Genomic DNA, 14,328 nt, shown 5'->3' with positions numbered 1-14,328 from the left:
GGAGTCACCCCGCGGTTTTGGTAAAATAACATACTCCGCGGGTAGGATACGCTGCTGTGAACATCTCAGCCAAGTTTTGCTGTTGTACGCGGTGCGAGGAGCTCGCAGGTGGAGGGCGAGGTCATTTTTCTCTCAAACGCTCTCTTTTCAAACAGAAGTCTGCGCTTCTGGACGCTTTATTTCGTAATAAAGCGGATTCCCAAACGCAGCTGCTGTTGGCAGCTGCGAGCGGCTGCGCAGCGTAGATACCGCTGCCTGCCGCGGGGTACCGCCAGGAGTCCACTGGCTTAGCGCACTACGGCTCGCGGAGGACAACCACGTTTGGCTTACGTTTAGCTCGTCGTAGACACCAAATGCGGAAGTCGTGGCCTCTACGCTAACATCAGAATTGAAATTTGAACTGCGCGCCACGGTGACATGTAGAAGGGCGAAGCGTTGTGGGCACCACCCACTCCGCCGTAGCGTTCGCAGTACAAGTCATTGAAGTAGGAACGGAAGCACAGCGAAAGCCGTGTTTGATTGCCGATAACTCCGCTTCCACTGAGGGCATCGAAGTACTTTTTAACGCGACAGCGTTAAGGAGCTCGAGTCTCAGAAAAGCCGGTGTCATTGGCGTCGGCGGCGTTGGCCGTGAGCGATACACCCCGGGAGGCACTTCATGAATAAAAACAGCTTGCAAGATAGGCTGGGTGGGAATCGAACCAGGGTTCCAGACGGAGACGCTACCACTCAGCCACGAACGAGTTCGATGCTTCAAAGCGGTACAAAAGCGCCTCTAGTGAATGCGGTTTTGCCTTAGAAACGAGCTGTAGAAAGTTATACTGCGGTGTATATAGGTAATTATGAACGTGTAACTTACAGCAGTCGCAGTTACACGAGTAGCGAAGTGCGTTTCCGCTACATTTCTTCTGCGCTTTCCACACACGCAGAGCCATCTTGCGGCAAACACAGAAGACCCTCTTTTCACAATGTACGGCGCTGCCCCGACAGGTGGCGCGCCACGCACGCATTGGGCTGTGCGGGGACCGGCGCGAGGCGCGTCGCGACCCGGACTCCCTCTCCCCTGACGACGCTTCGCCGTGCTACCTCACGGGTTGCAGGTTCCACTCGAGCTACCATCGTGTGTGGACCGTTTACCGTGGGCACGGCCTGCCGTGCGACACCGTGACTGAAGTCCTGCACCCCTCGGGCTGCCCTTCACGACACAGGACACTACTACGTACGCTCCTGACATTCGCCGAGGCTGTCGGCCTCGCCGACCGCCTTTAGCTCCATCGCATTTCCGCGGCGTGCTGCTGTTTCTGGTGCACTTTCTCTCCCTCTACTTTCATTCCCTACCTCCTGTGAAGCGCGGTTGAGGTGTCCTCTGCTGAGAGACAGTTACTGTGCTGCACTTTACCCCAACCTTTTCTTCCCATCAACAAGAATCTCCTTCTCTCTCTCTCTCTCTCACGAGTTGCAGAATCAAGCGTCCTTCCTTTCTTTAGATCACTATCTGTCTATCTCTCTGCCCGTGCCGATCACGACGTTTGGCTGGCGTGCATCGTTTCCCCCTCCGAGACACCGAGTTCTTTGGTTCGTTCCGCTTGCTCAGGCGCACGTTTCGTTGCCGCGCCGAACGCTGCGTTGCTCGACCCTCACCGCGTGATTGGTGGGTGAAAAGTCCGATGTGGGGCACCTCGTAAGTGATCGCTGCGCCGTAGCGCCATGGTAGCGCATTGTCTTACACCCCTTGGCGGGTTGACGGGAACGCTATCGCGTTCCACTCTTGAAGGCGAAGCTTAAGCGTCCTCCAATTTTTTTGTGGCTAAATATTTCTGAAATAATCAGAAGAATAAGAATGGGCTGGGGTGCGTTTGGCAGGCATTCTCAAAGCAGTTTGCCACTATCCCTCAAAAGAAAAGTGTATAACAGCTGTCTCTTACCAGTACTCACGTATGGGGCGGAAACCTGGAGGCTTACGAAAAGGGTTCTGCTTAAATTGAGGACGACGCAACGAGCTATGAAAAGAAGAATGATGGGTGTAACGTTAAGGGATAAGAAAAGAGCAGATTGGGTGAGGGAACGAACGCGGGTTAATGACATCTTAGTTGAAATCCAGAAAAAGAAATGGGCATGGGCAGGACATGTAAGGAGGAGGGAAGATAACCGATGGTCATTAAGGGTTACGGACTGAATTTCAAGGGAAGGGAAGCGTAGCAGGGGGCGGCAGAAAGTTAGGTGGGCGGATGACATTAAGAAGTTTGCAGGGACAAGATGGTCACAATTAGTACACGACCTGCGTGGTTGGAGAAGTATGGCAGAGGCCTTTGCCCTGCAGTGGGCGTAACCAGGCTGATGATGATGCTGATGATTTCTGAAATAGCCTATTTTCACTTTGAATGCCTTTCTGCACTTCGATAAAAACAATGATTCAGGACCCCTTTAAGCTGCATTTACGTGAATACGACAAGTTGTACGTCGCACCCACGTAATGAGCTGAAATGCGCCACGTTGGCTAATTGCATTAACTGTCACAGGACACGGCCTTTAGAGACGAGGAGGGCGTCACGTAACACGCATAAAGTCGCTCGCAGGTCGCGTCGCGGCAGAGAGGAAAAGTGAGGCGGCTGCCGCCGTGCGCTCTCCTCCACTGAGCGGCGGAACGCAAATAGCAGCCAGCAGGTTTCAGATTTCTTTCTTTTTTTCGCAGAAAGATGAATGTGCCAGATTTTGAACACTGTCACGTAGCAATTAGCATGATTCGCTATAAAATGCTATGTGAGTTCTTGTGTATAGCATGCATGTACGTGCGGCTTTTCTTTTTTTCTGGTTTATATAAGCATACCTACGCCGGTATAGTTTCAAAGCGCCTCGTAGGGATGGCACTGCCTCGGCACTTTGCAAACACGGCTCAGCAGTATCGGAGGTAGCAGCGGATGAAATAGCATGCCCGGAGGTGAGGCGTCCGACTCAAAAGCTATGCTTTTTTGCCCCAGCCCCCGAGCGATATTTTTCTCTAGCCTCCCGGTAGAGAAAAAGTGCCGTAAAGCGAAGGAAAAATTAATCTGTTGTTGAGACAGCGACCGGTTTCGGGAAATGACAGTGCGGATGACGCTGCCCGGTCGGCCCATGATGGTGTCCAGAATGTACCCATACCGCTGTCAAGAACAGATGCAGCCACAAGTCTTCGCTTCCTCGCACGCGAGCTTACGCTAACTCTGTGTAACCCCAGTGAATTCACGAACACACGTCTTCACAGATTGGATCGAACTTATCAACTCTGTCTTCCACCAGCGTTGCCACGAGCGGAAGCAACATTTATGTGCCACCTATGGCTCGGCGCGGCATTCACGAACTCCTATTCCTTCCGCATTGGAATGGCCGACAGCCCTGCTTGCGACACCTGCGGCTGTGAAGAGACGATCGCGCACCTCCTCTGTGACTGTCCACGTTACAATGTGCCAAGAAAAGTGCTCGTGACCGCGCTCGAAAAACTGGACAATCGCCCCTTCACAGAAGAGAAAGTTCTAGGACACTCGTCCAGACGGCTTTTAGCACTCAAGGCCTTAAGGGCTTTGCTCAAGTTCTTAAGGACATGTGAATTGTGCGACCGCCTTTGACTATTGTTGCGCGTAACATCGCGTTACTGTGTGCATTTTTCTTGTTTTTTTCTCTCTTCCTTCTCCTTTTATTCCCTTTACCACTATCCCCAGCACCGGGTAGCCTGCCGGTATTTACACTTGCTAACCTCCCTGTCTTTGCCTCCCTTTTGTCTCTCTCTCTTGTCCGACACAACACTTCCACCGAGATAACAAATCTCGATATACAACGCAAATGGATTTCTGCCATGGCGGAAGTGGGTTAAATATATTAAGTCATTTCTCATACAGTCATCCTCTAAAACCACCTAAATTCTTCACTTGGATATCTTAGACCATGAAGTTTCGCCGCCAGGATATGAGATTGTGCGCAGAGATAGCGGCACTATATGGGCGGGTGCGTCGCACTTCCTTTTAAAGAAAGAACTTCGATACGCTGTTTTACCATGCAGAAAACCCAGAAATTGAGGCGGTGTGGTGGAAACTACAGCTGCATAAAGCCTTTATATTTGTAGGAACTATCTATAGACCGCGTAACTCAGCGACTAGCTATCTGGAACTTCTTCTGAATTATATATGCACGCTCACATGACGGATCGCAAAATTATCATGGCTGATGATTTTAACTTGCCTGAAGTGGAATGGTCGTCAAAAAAAAAATGCCAGGCGCGGAGAATGACGTCATACTGGATATGTTGTTTAACTTTAACCTGCAGCAACTGGCACGCGTCCACACACGTATACAGGGCAAATCCAGTTCAACTCCGCACGTTGTTCTTGTTAGTGACCATACCTGAACGACCAGACATGGACTGAAATCTTAGACGGCATATCTGATCATAATTAAGTTTTATGCATACTGCCTCTACCGAGATCTTGTACGAAACCACGGCCCTGTAAAACGTGCTCTTGCATTCAACAGAGCAAAGAGCGCAGCAATAATCACACATCACATTCACGAATTGCTCGATTTCTCTGATCTTTGCTCGGATAAAAACTTATCGATAGATCATATATGGTTGCCACTCAAGGCACACGTTCCACATTCTATTGAAAATTTTGTCCCAATAGAGCGCAGAGTTACAAGAAAGTATAATCCATGGATCACACGCAAAATAATTATTAGGCTATTCGCAGACGACTGCGTACCCTATAAAGAGGTTAAAAGTTACATTGACCAAATAGAGCTGAACGTTGCCCTGAATGAAGTAAGTTGGTGCTCTCGCTAGCAAATTGTGATTAATTCAGACAAAACAGTTGTGATGTCAATGACAAAAAAGAAAACAAGCTTAGTATTTCCTTATAACTTTAATAACGTCATGCTCCGAAACGTAAGCCAGTACAAATACCTTAGTGTAATAATAGCTTCTGATCTCAGCTGGACAGTTCACACGGAAGCTATAACCACGAAAGCCACGAAAAAATAGTTTTTCCTTAAGGGGACTCTCCGGCAGCCTGACCATGACACTGAGCTTTTAGCATACACCACACTTGTCCGGCCGATTCTAGAATATGCCAATATAATCTGGTTCTATTTCACAAAAAGCGCTACCAGCATGCCTGAAAATATGCAGCGCAAAGCGATTACATTTATTTTTAACCGATATCGACAACGCCCTGATTCTCCGATTGAACTGCTACGCCGTGCAGGTTTGCCCTCTCTCTAAAATCGAGCTAAAATTCACCGCCGGAAGTTCTTATATATGCTACTGCACAACTATTTTAAGATAAACCACACAAGATACGTCGGAACTAAACAAGCAAGGCACCTACGTCATATACATGATCTCGCACTCCAAGAATATTCGTTAACAACAATACATTCTATTATTCTTTTCTCCCTAGATGCATTCGGGAATGGACTCTTGACCGACCGACTTGTAGTCGAACAGCAAAGAATTGATGATTTCCTTGAACTGTTGCATAGCACAATTAATACTTACTGATCAGCCTGATCTCATAGTATCTGTTTGTATTTTTCATATGATTATTTCCTTTTTCTATCGCGTGCTCGTCAATATTCGTATTTTTACTTATTGTTGCACGTATATTTCTTTCTTCTTATCTTGTAGTTCAGAAAATGTGCCCCTGAAAATTACTATTACTGTAAGTGCTTATGTTTAAACTTTTCTTTTTCTGTACCACACTCCTGTAATAACACTGTCAAAGGGTTTACAGTATGTTGAAATAAATTAATTCTTTCTACTGGCTGCTTATCGGTAGCGACACAACGGTTGATAAAAAAAGATCATTAGCTTTTACGTGCCAAAACTATTACCTGGTTATGAGGCACACCGTAGTGCGTCTCCGTAGTTATTTTGACCACCTTGGGGGTCTTTAACGCGCCCCCAATAATAGGCACGCAGGCGTTCTTGCATTTCATTCCCATATAAGGGGGGTTTTCGAGGCCAGCGTTTGACTTGAGCAACACGGGTAGCTGCTAAGTCACCACGGCGGGTTGATACAATCGTTGCGAGAATATTATTTTCCTTCAGGTGAATCAACCTAGCTGTGCCGGTCTCGACAGGGCTACATGTTAGTATTGGCCACGTATTCTTTTTATAGCTGCCGATATTTGTTTACTTTTTTTCAGCCCACAGCGCTTTCTGATCTCGCACCTATTTCCCATTCGCAGTGGATACTTAGAAGAAACTCAAAGAAGCGAGTGATACCGTACGAAAGGAATACTTATTCCAGGAGAAACATCTGGAACAATAAAACATGCCAACACAGTCTTCTCAAAGTGTCCCCCCATTACAAAATACTTTCATTACAACGGCGTATCACGCTTGCTTTCGCATGAACGCGCTTGAGCTCGGATTCTTGTGTTACTGCATGCAGCGTGGAAGAAAAAAAAAAAAGAAACTTTCTGCAATCACGCATGGCCGCAATCTCTAAATTGCGTTCACGCCGTCTGCTCAGAAAGGCGCCTTCTGCGCCAGTCGCTTCTTACTGAGTTGCCTCACAGCCTATTTATGGAACTAATGGCTCGTCTCGATCTGCAGATCTCGAAACGTTTCTCTATAAGGATCGTGAAGTGCACAAAAGGCTTGCATCAACTGCCTCCAAGTGCAGCCGTACGAACCGCGATAGGATTGCACCATTCTTCGGTCCAAGGCGCGCAACGAGGCACGCGTCGTGTGCATCGATTCTAGCGAGCCGCTTCCATTTTTGCGTATTCCATTGCCTCCACTAAGACTATCATTCTTCCTCCTCCCCTTCTCATTCTGCAGTGTTTAAGAGGACACTCCCTCACTTCACTCCTGCCGCTTCAGAAGGCTTGCTTTGCAGAATAGATCGCCGATGCGGTGCCTTAGCCAAAAGAAGAAATGATTACCGTATTCTCGCAGTTGTATCCACTGCAATGCCGAGTGCAGCCATATCTTCGATCCTTTATAGTAGGAAATTGCATTGGAGACACACGAGTATATCTGACGCATACTTTTGTCCTACCGGGAGGTTATTGAGAATTATTTCATGCTCGATAGCGTTTTTGAAGGAGTTTTTGACCTACATGGTGTAATAAAGAAATATGAGAGCTTTTTTTTTCTACCTTCTGCTCGAAAGGTGGTTCATGTGACTAAAATAAATGGATGACGTCTGAAAAAATACTGTCAAGATCGGCAGAATGGGAAGTGTACGATGAGTTTGGGAAATATCAGTGCATAGAATATGCCGTGGTAATGCAGCCCTAGAGCAACATGATATCGGTCGCGGAGATGGTGTTTGTCTGGAAGTGGAGAAAATATCTTAGTCTCCTTGTAAGAACAGGCAAGAAGTCGGACACAAATCGATATCAGGTTGAAGAAGAACATAATTTACTGTATGAGAAACACGACACAGTTGTGTGACCATTTGTCTTGTGCGATGCCTCCTTTTCTTTAATATTGCGTTTATTCAGTGATTTAAAATATTCAAAACTCCCACTTTCTATGAATGTGTTTTCCCACACGTGCATTAAACGTCAGTTTTGAGTGAGCACGTGTGGTGTATGTTTTTTCTCTACGTTTTTCGTGTTTTTAGCGCTCTAAGTTTTCGTTAATATGCGTTACCAACTAGCCGACCTATCCATCCTTTTACCGTCTCTTCTCCAACGAGCGTCTTGGGCGAGATCATTCGGCAAGAGAACACGTCCGCATCTTATCTATGATGATGATGATGATGTGTTGTGTTTAGTGGCGCAAGGGCCAGGTTTGGCCAAAGAGCGCCATGACAAGTGTTATTGTTGATGTATTATGGAAGATGTGACTTGGCTGTAAAGTGGCCTAAAAATAGTCGCTGTAAAGTGCGTAAAATCTACGTGCTATAAAATTATGGCGATGATTAATGAAGAAAACTATGACCATTAAAATCCATCGTAGGAGAATGATGCAAAATGGAAAATGTATAAGATAGTAAAATTATTTGGAGCACTGCTGCCTCGCCAGAGCCCTTGAAACACAAAGGCCTAGAGGCGCGTGCTATACGAGAGAGCTATCACAGCGGTATCCTCTGAAGAGAGGACCCGCTACGAACATGTGGGGCTAAGAACATGCAAGACAACATCTTTCAGGAAGCCCAGGACTGCACTGGAGTCAAACAGCGGTTCTGGGCCGAGTAACATTACTGGATGAAGGGGGATGTAATGGCGGTATGCTAAGGGAAAATGTTTCTTTCTTTCAGATTCGGCTGCCCGACACTCCAGAAGGACGTGGAGGACGGTCAGCCTCTCCCCGCATCTACCACAGGTTGGAGGCTCGTTTCCGGTGAGTAAAAAGTTATGTGTGCCAAAAGTGTGTCCTATTCTTAGACGACAGAATAGGACATCTGTCCGGCGTGATTTTGTTACGGAAGGCCAGAATCCTAACTGCGGCTTTATCACGTGGAGCTTATTATTTGTTTCCGCGTCCCATAGGCGTTGCCACTGGTTCCGTAGTTTCCTCCGTAAGAAGGGCTTCAGGTCTGTGACAGGAACTGCAGCGGTGGGATTAGCAGAAAATGATGCAACTGACGTGGCCATCTGGTCCGCCAGGACGTTACCTTCGATGCCCCTATGACCTGGCACCCAGCATATGATGAAATGCTGATTACCTACATACGCTTTACACAGAGCAGAATAGAGTTCGTTAATTACCGGATTTTTGTGGTTAGAGAATGCCATCAAGGCCTTCACAACACTAAGGGAATCCGTATATATGACTGCTTTCTGGAGTTTTGATTTCCTGATATGCTTCACAGCCGATAATAGTGCGTAGGCCTCAGCCGTAAAGATACTAGTTTCCGCATGCAGTACATCGGTTTCCGAGAAGGATGGCCCGACGGCTGCGTAGGACACCCCGTCGTGTGACTTCGATGCGTCTGTGTAGAACTCCGTGCAGGAGTGTTTGTGTTGGAGTTCCCGGAAATGCATTTGGATTTCAATGTCTGAAGCGTGCTTTGTAACTTGAACGAAAGATGTGTCGCATTGTATCAGCTGCCACTCCCAAGGAGGTAGCAGCTTGGCTGGATGCATTAGGCGAAGCTCGAGGAGTGGAACTTGCATTTCTTCACTAAGCTCCCTCACACGCAGCGAGAAAGGCTGTCTTACGGAGGGACGATTGCGAAAGAGTGTAGCGTATGTCATCTCGTTAACGGTATTATAACACGGATGTTGAGGATTAGAGTGGACTTTCAAAAAATATGTTTGGCTGATGTATGTTCTCTGGATATGAAGTGACCACTCATTCGATTCTGCATATAAACTTTGTATGGGACTCGTTCTGAAAGCGCCCGTGGCTAAGCGGATTCCTAGATGGTGGACCGGATCTAGCATCTTTAGCGCGCTCGGGGCGGCAGAATGGTAGATCACGGCACCATAATCTAATCGTGACCGAATCAGGCTCTTATAGAGATTCATTAGGCACGTCCTGTCACTACCCCACGTAGTTTGCGATAGAAGTTTCACGAGGTTCATTGTTTTCAGACACTTTTCTTTGAGTTGTTTAATGTGTGGGATGAAAGTGAGTCTATTGTCAAGTATAACACCTAGAAATTTGTGTTCTTTGTTTACAGGTATCTGTTGTCCACACAGTTCTAAGCAAGGATCCGGAACCAGGCCTCTCTTTCTTGTATACAGAACACAAGAACTCTTGTGAGGATTGATTTTAAATCCATTTTTCTCTGCCCACTGTGACACCTTGTTCAAACCATGCTGTACCTGTCTCTCGCAGACTGTGAGGTTGCAGGATTTAAAACCTATTTGTATATCGTCTACGTACACGGAATAGAAAATAGCTGGTGGTAAAGATGCACGAAGCGTGTTCATCTTTACGACAAAGAGCATGCAGCTGAGTACGCCACCCTGGGGTACCCTAGTTTCCTGTTTAAATGTACGCGACAGTGCAGGACCTATTTTCACTCGAAATGTACGGTTCTCTAGGTAGCTCTCTATAGTATTTAGCATATTGCCGCGGATACCTAGCGCGGAAAGATCGCGCAGGATTCCGTACCGCCAGGTTGTGTCGTACGCTTTTTCCATATCCAGAAATACAGATAAGAAGGATTGCTTGTGCACGAAGGCATCGCGAATGCTCGCTTCGATGCGCACAAGATGGTCGGTTGTAGATCGCCCTTCCCGAAAACCACATTGAAATGGGTCAAGCATTTTACTGGACTCTAGGAGATGCACGAGACGGCGATTGATCATTTTTTCAAATACCTTACAAAGGCAACTTGTCAGGGCTATCGGGCGGTAACTTGCCACTGAGGAAGGATCTTTGCCTTGTTTCAAAACCGGGATCACAATGGCTTCTTTCCATGTAGTCGGGAAGTATCCCGCAGCCCAAATCGTGTTGAAAAGTGTGACTAGTGTAACTTGGGTGTCTTTATGTAGGTTTTTGATCATTTCATACATGATTCTGTCAGATCCCGGAGCAGAGCTCTTGCATGCGCTCAAGGCAGCTCTCAACTCGGCAATGCTAAAAGGACAGTTGTATGGTTCATTCTGTTGACATTTTCTCATGAGTGGCTTACATTCTTCTATTTGTTTATATTTGAGAAAGGATTGCGAGTAATGGTTGGCACTTGACACGCTCTCAAAGTGCTCCCCAAGTGAGTCCGCCTGATCTTGTAGGGTATCGCCTTCTGTGTTTACCAAAGGAAGTGCATGTGCTTGTCGCCCTCTTAACCTATTGACCCTGTTCCAGGCTTTCGCCTCATCTCTGAACGAGTTAATACTCGATAGGAACTTCTGCCAACTTTCTCGTCTGGCCTGTCGGCGGGTTCGCCTGCCTTCGGATTTTACTTTTTTAAAATATACTAGATTCTCTGCAGTGGGAGAAGCGCGTAGCAACCCCCACGCCCTGTTCTGTTTTTTACGAGCGATCCTACAATCGTCGTTCCACCATGGGACACGTCGTTTGCAGGCCAAGCCTTTTACTTCTGATATGCATTTAAATGCGACATCTATTATGAATGCGGTAAAAAACTCGACTGCAGCGTCAATTCCTAACGAAGACAGGTCAGCCCATGAGATACTAGTTAGAGATCGAAATTTCTCCCAATCAGCTGTCTCAATCTTCCACCTAGGAGCGTATGGTGGATATTCGTTTTCTTTATATGATGTTAGCAGTATAGGGAAGTGGTCGCTACCGTAAGGGTTGTCGGTAACTTCCCATTCAAGTTCAGGCAGTACAGACGGGGAGACTATACTAAGGTCTATTGACGAAAAGGATCGGTTTGCAAGAGAGTAATATGTGGGTTCTTTCTTATTGATAAGGCACGCTCCAGAAGAAAAAAGGAACTGTTCAACAAGGCGACCTCGCGCATCTATACGGGAGTCGCCCCACAGGGAGCTGTGCGCATTGAAATCGCCAAGAAGAGCATAAGGTTCTGGCAATTGATCGATCAAGGAGTGAAATTCATGTTTGTTCAGTTGGTAATGCGGGGGTATGTAAAGGGAGCAAATGGTGATGAGTTTGTTTAGTAGGACAACTCGAACCGCCACTGCTTCAAGGGGCGTTGTTAGCTGTAGAGGTTGACACGCAATACTTCTATGAGTAAGAATCGCAACACCGCCCGATGATGCGACGGCATCATCGCGATCTTTGCGAAACGTAACATACGTACGGAGAAAGTTTGTGTGTTTAGATTTTAAGTGTGTTTCCTGTAAACACAGCACTTTTGGATTATGTTTTGGATGAGTTCTTGCAAATCATCAAGGTTTCTAAGGAGACCTCTGATGTTCCATTGAATGATTTGTGTATCCATGTTTAAGGTAAATTGGTGCTGTGTTTACGGAAACGGAGTGGATGCCTTATATTACAGAGCCCTTTCGAGGCCCTGTAATAGGTGTTTTGTTCTTTTTGAAGCGTTCGAGTGATTCTCGACGCTCCTTAGGCGTTTGGTGCGCCTTGGGGACAGGTGTAGTGTCCATTGCCTCGTGTGAGGCGCCGGACAAGCGCTCTTGCGAGCGAGAGGTTTTCAGAGGGAGTCCCGCCTTGGAGGGCAAGACCCCTGCGCCCACCAGCCCGGAGGTCGATGGGGCTCCCAGAGGGATTTCGCTGCGCTGGCCGTTGCCAGCGCTGGAAGGGGCCTCGGAGGCTGGGGCAGCCTCGGCTGCGTCCACCTTCGGGGTCGATTGTCCCTCATTCTGGGTAGACGGAGCAGCGCTAGCTGCAACCGCCGCGGGGGCAGATGGCGTAACTGCCGACTCACTGCCTGTGGGTCGGACAGCCGCCGGAGGCCGTTGTGACGCTGCCCCCTTACGCGCCACATCGGCAAAGCTACTCTTAGACAGGTATGACACCCGCCTACGTGCCTCCTTGAAAGATATGTTTTCTTTTACCTTGATTGTGACTATTTCTTTTTCTTTCTTTCAGGACGGGCATGACCGCGAGTATGCGGCATGCTCGCCATCACAATTAACACAATGTGGAGTGTTCCGACACGTTTCAGAGGAATGTTCGTTGTCACTGCACTTGGCACAAGTCAGCCGGCCTCGACAGTTCTGTGAACTGTGGCCGAAACGTTGGCACTTAAAGCATCTGAGAGGATTGGGAATGTATGGCCTAACACGAAGTTTGATATAACCGGCCTCGATGGACTCGGGAAGGACACTTGAGCCGAAGGTGAGTATCAGGTGTTTCGTTTTGATCTCTTTTCCATCTCGCCTCATCTTAATTCGCTTAACATTGATAACATTCTGGTCACTGAAGCCCTCCAAGAGTTCAGCCTCGGTGAGCTCCATCAAGTCATCGTCAGAGACAATACCACGGGTGGTGTTCATCGTGCGGTGCGGGGTAATAATTATCTGGGTTTCCCCAAATGACACTAGTTTTGACAAGTTTTCATATTGTTTTTGGTCGCGGAGCTCCAAGAGGAGATCACCACTTGCCATCCTCGACGCCTTATAACCAAGACCAAAGACTTCAGTCAATGACTTGGAAACAAGGAAGGGTGAGATCGTTCGTACTTGTTTATCTGGGTTTGCAGAATGAATCACATGGAAACGTGGGACTGATTCTTTTTGGCGGCCAAAAAACTGGAAGACTTCATCGGTGCGCCCTCTTTTCTGAGGGCGATCAGGTAGTGGAGGGAAGGAAACAGCCATGTGTGGAAGTGTAGTTTTCGGCAGCAACGCTAGCCACCCACCATGGAGTCCAACAAGGGGACGCTGCAGGGCCTGAACAACAGGGCCTGCAAACGCCAGCTGTACGTTGCCGCTATAACCCAATATGATATAACCAAGGTTGGCTACTCACACAAGGTTAACCCTTGCTGCCAGAAAGGTCGGAAGTAATAAAGAAGTGAGAAGGAGACAGGAAAGGTGGAAAGTAAGGAAAAGACGAAGGTTGTAGGGAGAGAGAGACAGGAAAAGGCAACTACCGATTTCCCCCGGGTGGGTCAGTCCGGGGGTGCCGTCTATGTGAAGCAGAGGCCGAAGAGGTGTGTTGCCTCCGCCGGGGGGCCTTAAAGGTCCAGACACCCGGCATCGGCTCAACCCCGAGGATCCCCCTTTCCCCAGACACGGCTAAGCCGCGCACGGCTACACGCGGGAGGGTCCAACCCTCGTGTGCTCGGGTCCGTGGTGTCGCAACACACCAAACGCCTGCTTACGCAGACGCCCCTGCGGGGGCATCTTATCTACCCTGCTCTGATGGCCCTGGCACGAATCAGGTACCAACGTATGCCGACGTTGCGGTGCTCTCTCCAGCCATCACTGCCCCTCTGCCTACACCAGAAGTCCAGCCCCGAGTGGCTTCGTTGTCACCGCCAGTGCGTGTACAGCTTCACTACTTCGCTCCGCGTCCTGCCAGACCCATTTGCTACTACTGTAGTTATCTACGGCACGTCCCCCGATTTTGTCGATGATGTCAAGATGATTAGCAATGTCGCTACACTCCCGAGGAACTTACAAGTGTCCATCCAGCATGGGGCTTTCAGGCCACGTCTTACCGCTCCTCTTATCACCGGTCACCTTCTCCATCCTACCCTACTGATATGGCTGTGAATTCTCGTGAATCTCGCCGCAGGTCACCGTCTTCACGTCGTCGTTGGGTGTCGCCTCTCCGACCCCCGCTTCTCATGTCGCGAACGCCTTTTCCAAAGCTCCCCGATCAGTTTTAGGGGGGGAAACTGCGTCCACTGGACTGCCTTCAATTCCTCCGGAGCGCCCGTAACTTGTTGTCAGTATTTGTAGAAGGTGTCTACGTCGAAGCTCTCTTTGATACAGGCGCTGTATTTCAATTATTCGTGCTGACTTTTGGTCCTGCCTCCGAAAACTGACCAT

This window comes from Dermacentor andersoni, chromosome 11 (assembly GCF_023375885.2).
Source record: "Dermacentor andersoni chromosome 11, qqDerAnde1_hic_scaffold, whole genome shotgun sequence".
Classification (NCBI taxonomy): Eukaryota; Metazoa; Arthropoda; class Arachnida; order Ixodida; family Ixodidae; genus Dermacentor; species Dermacentor andersoni.
Note: the sequence above shows the minus strand (reverse complement) of the source record.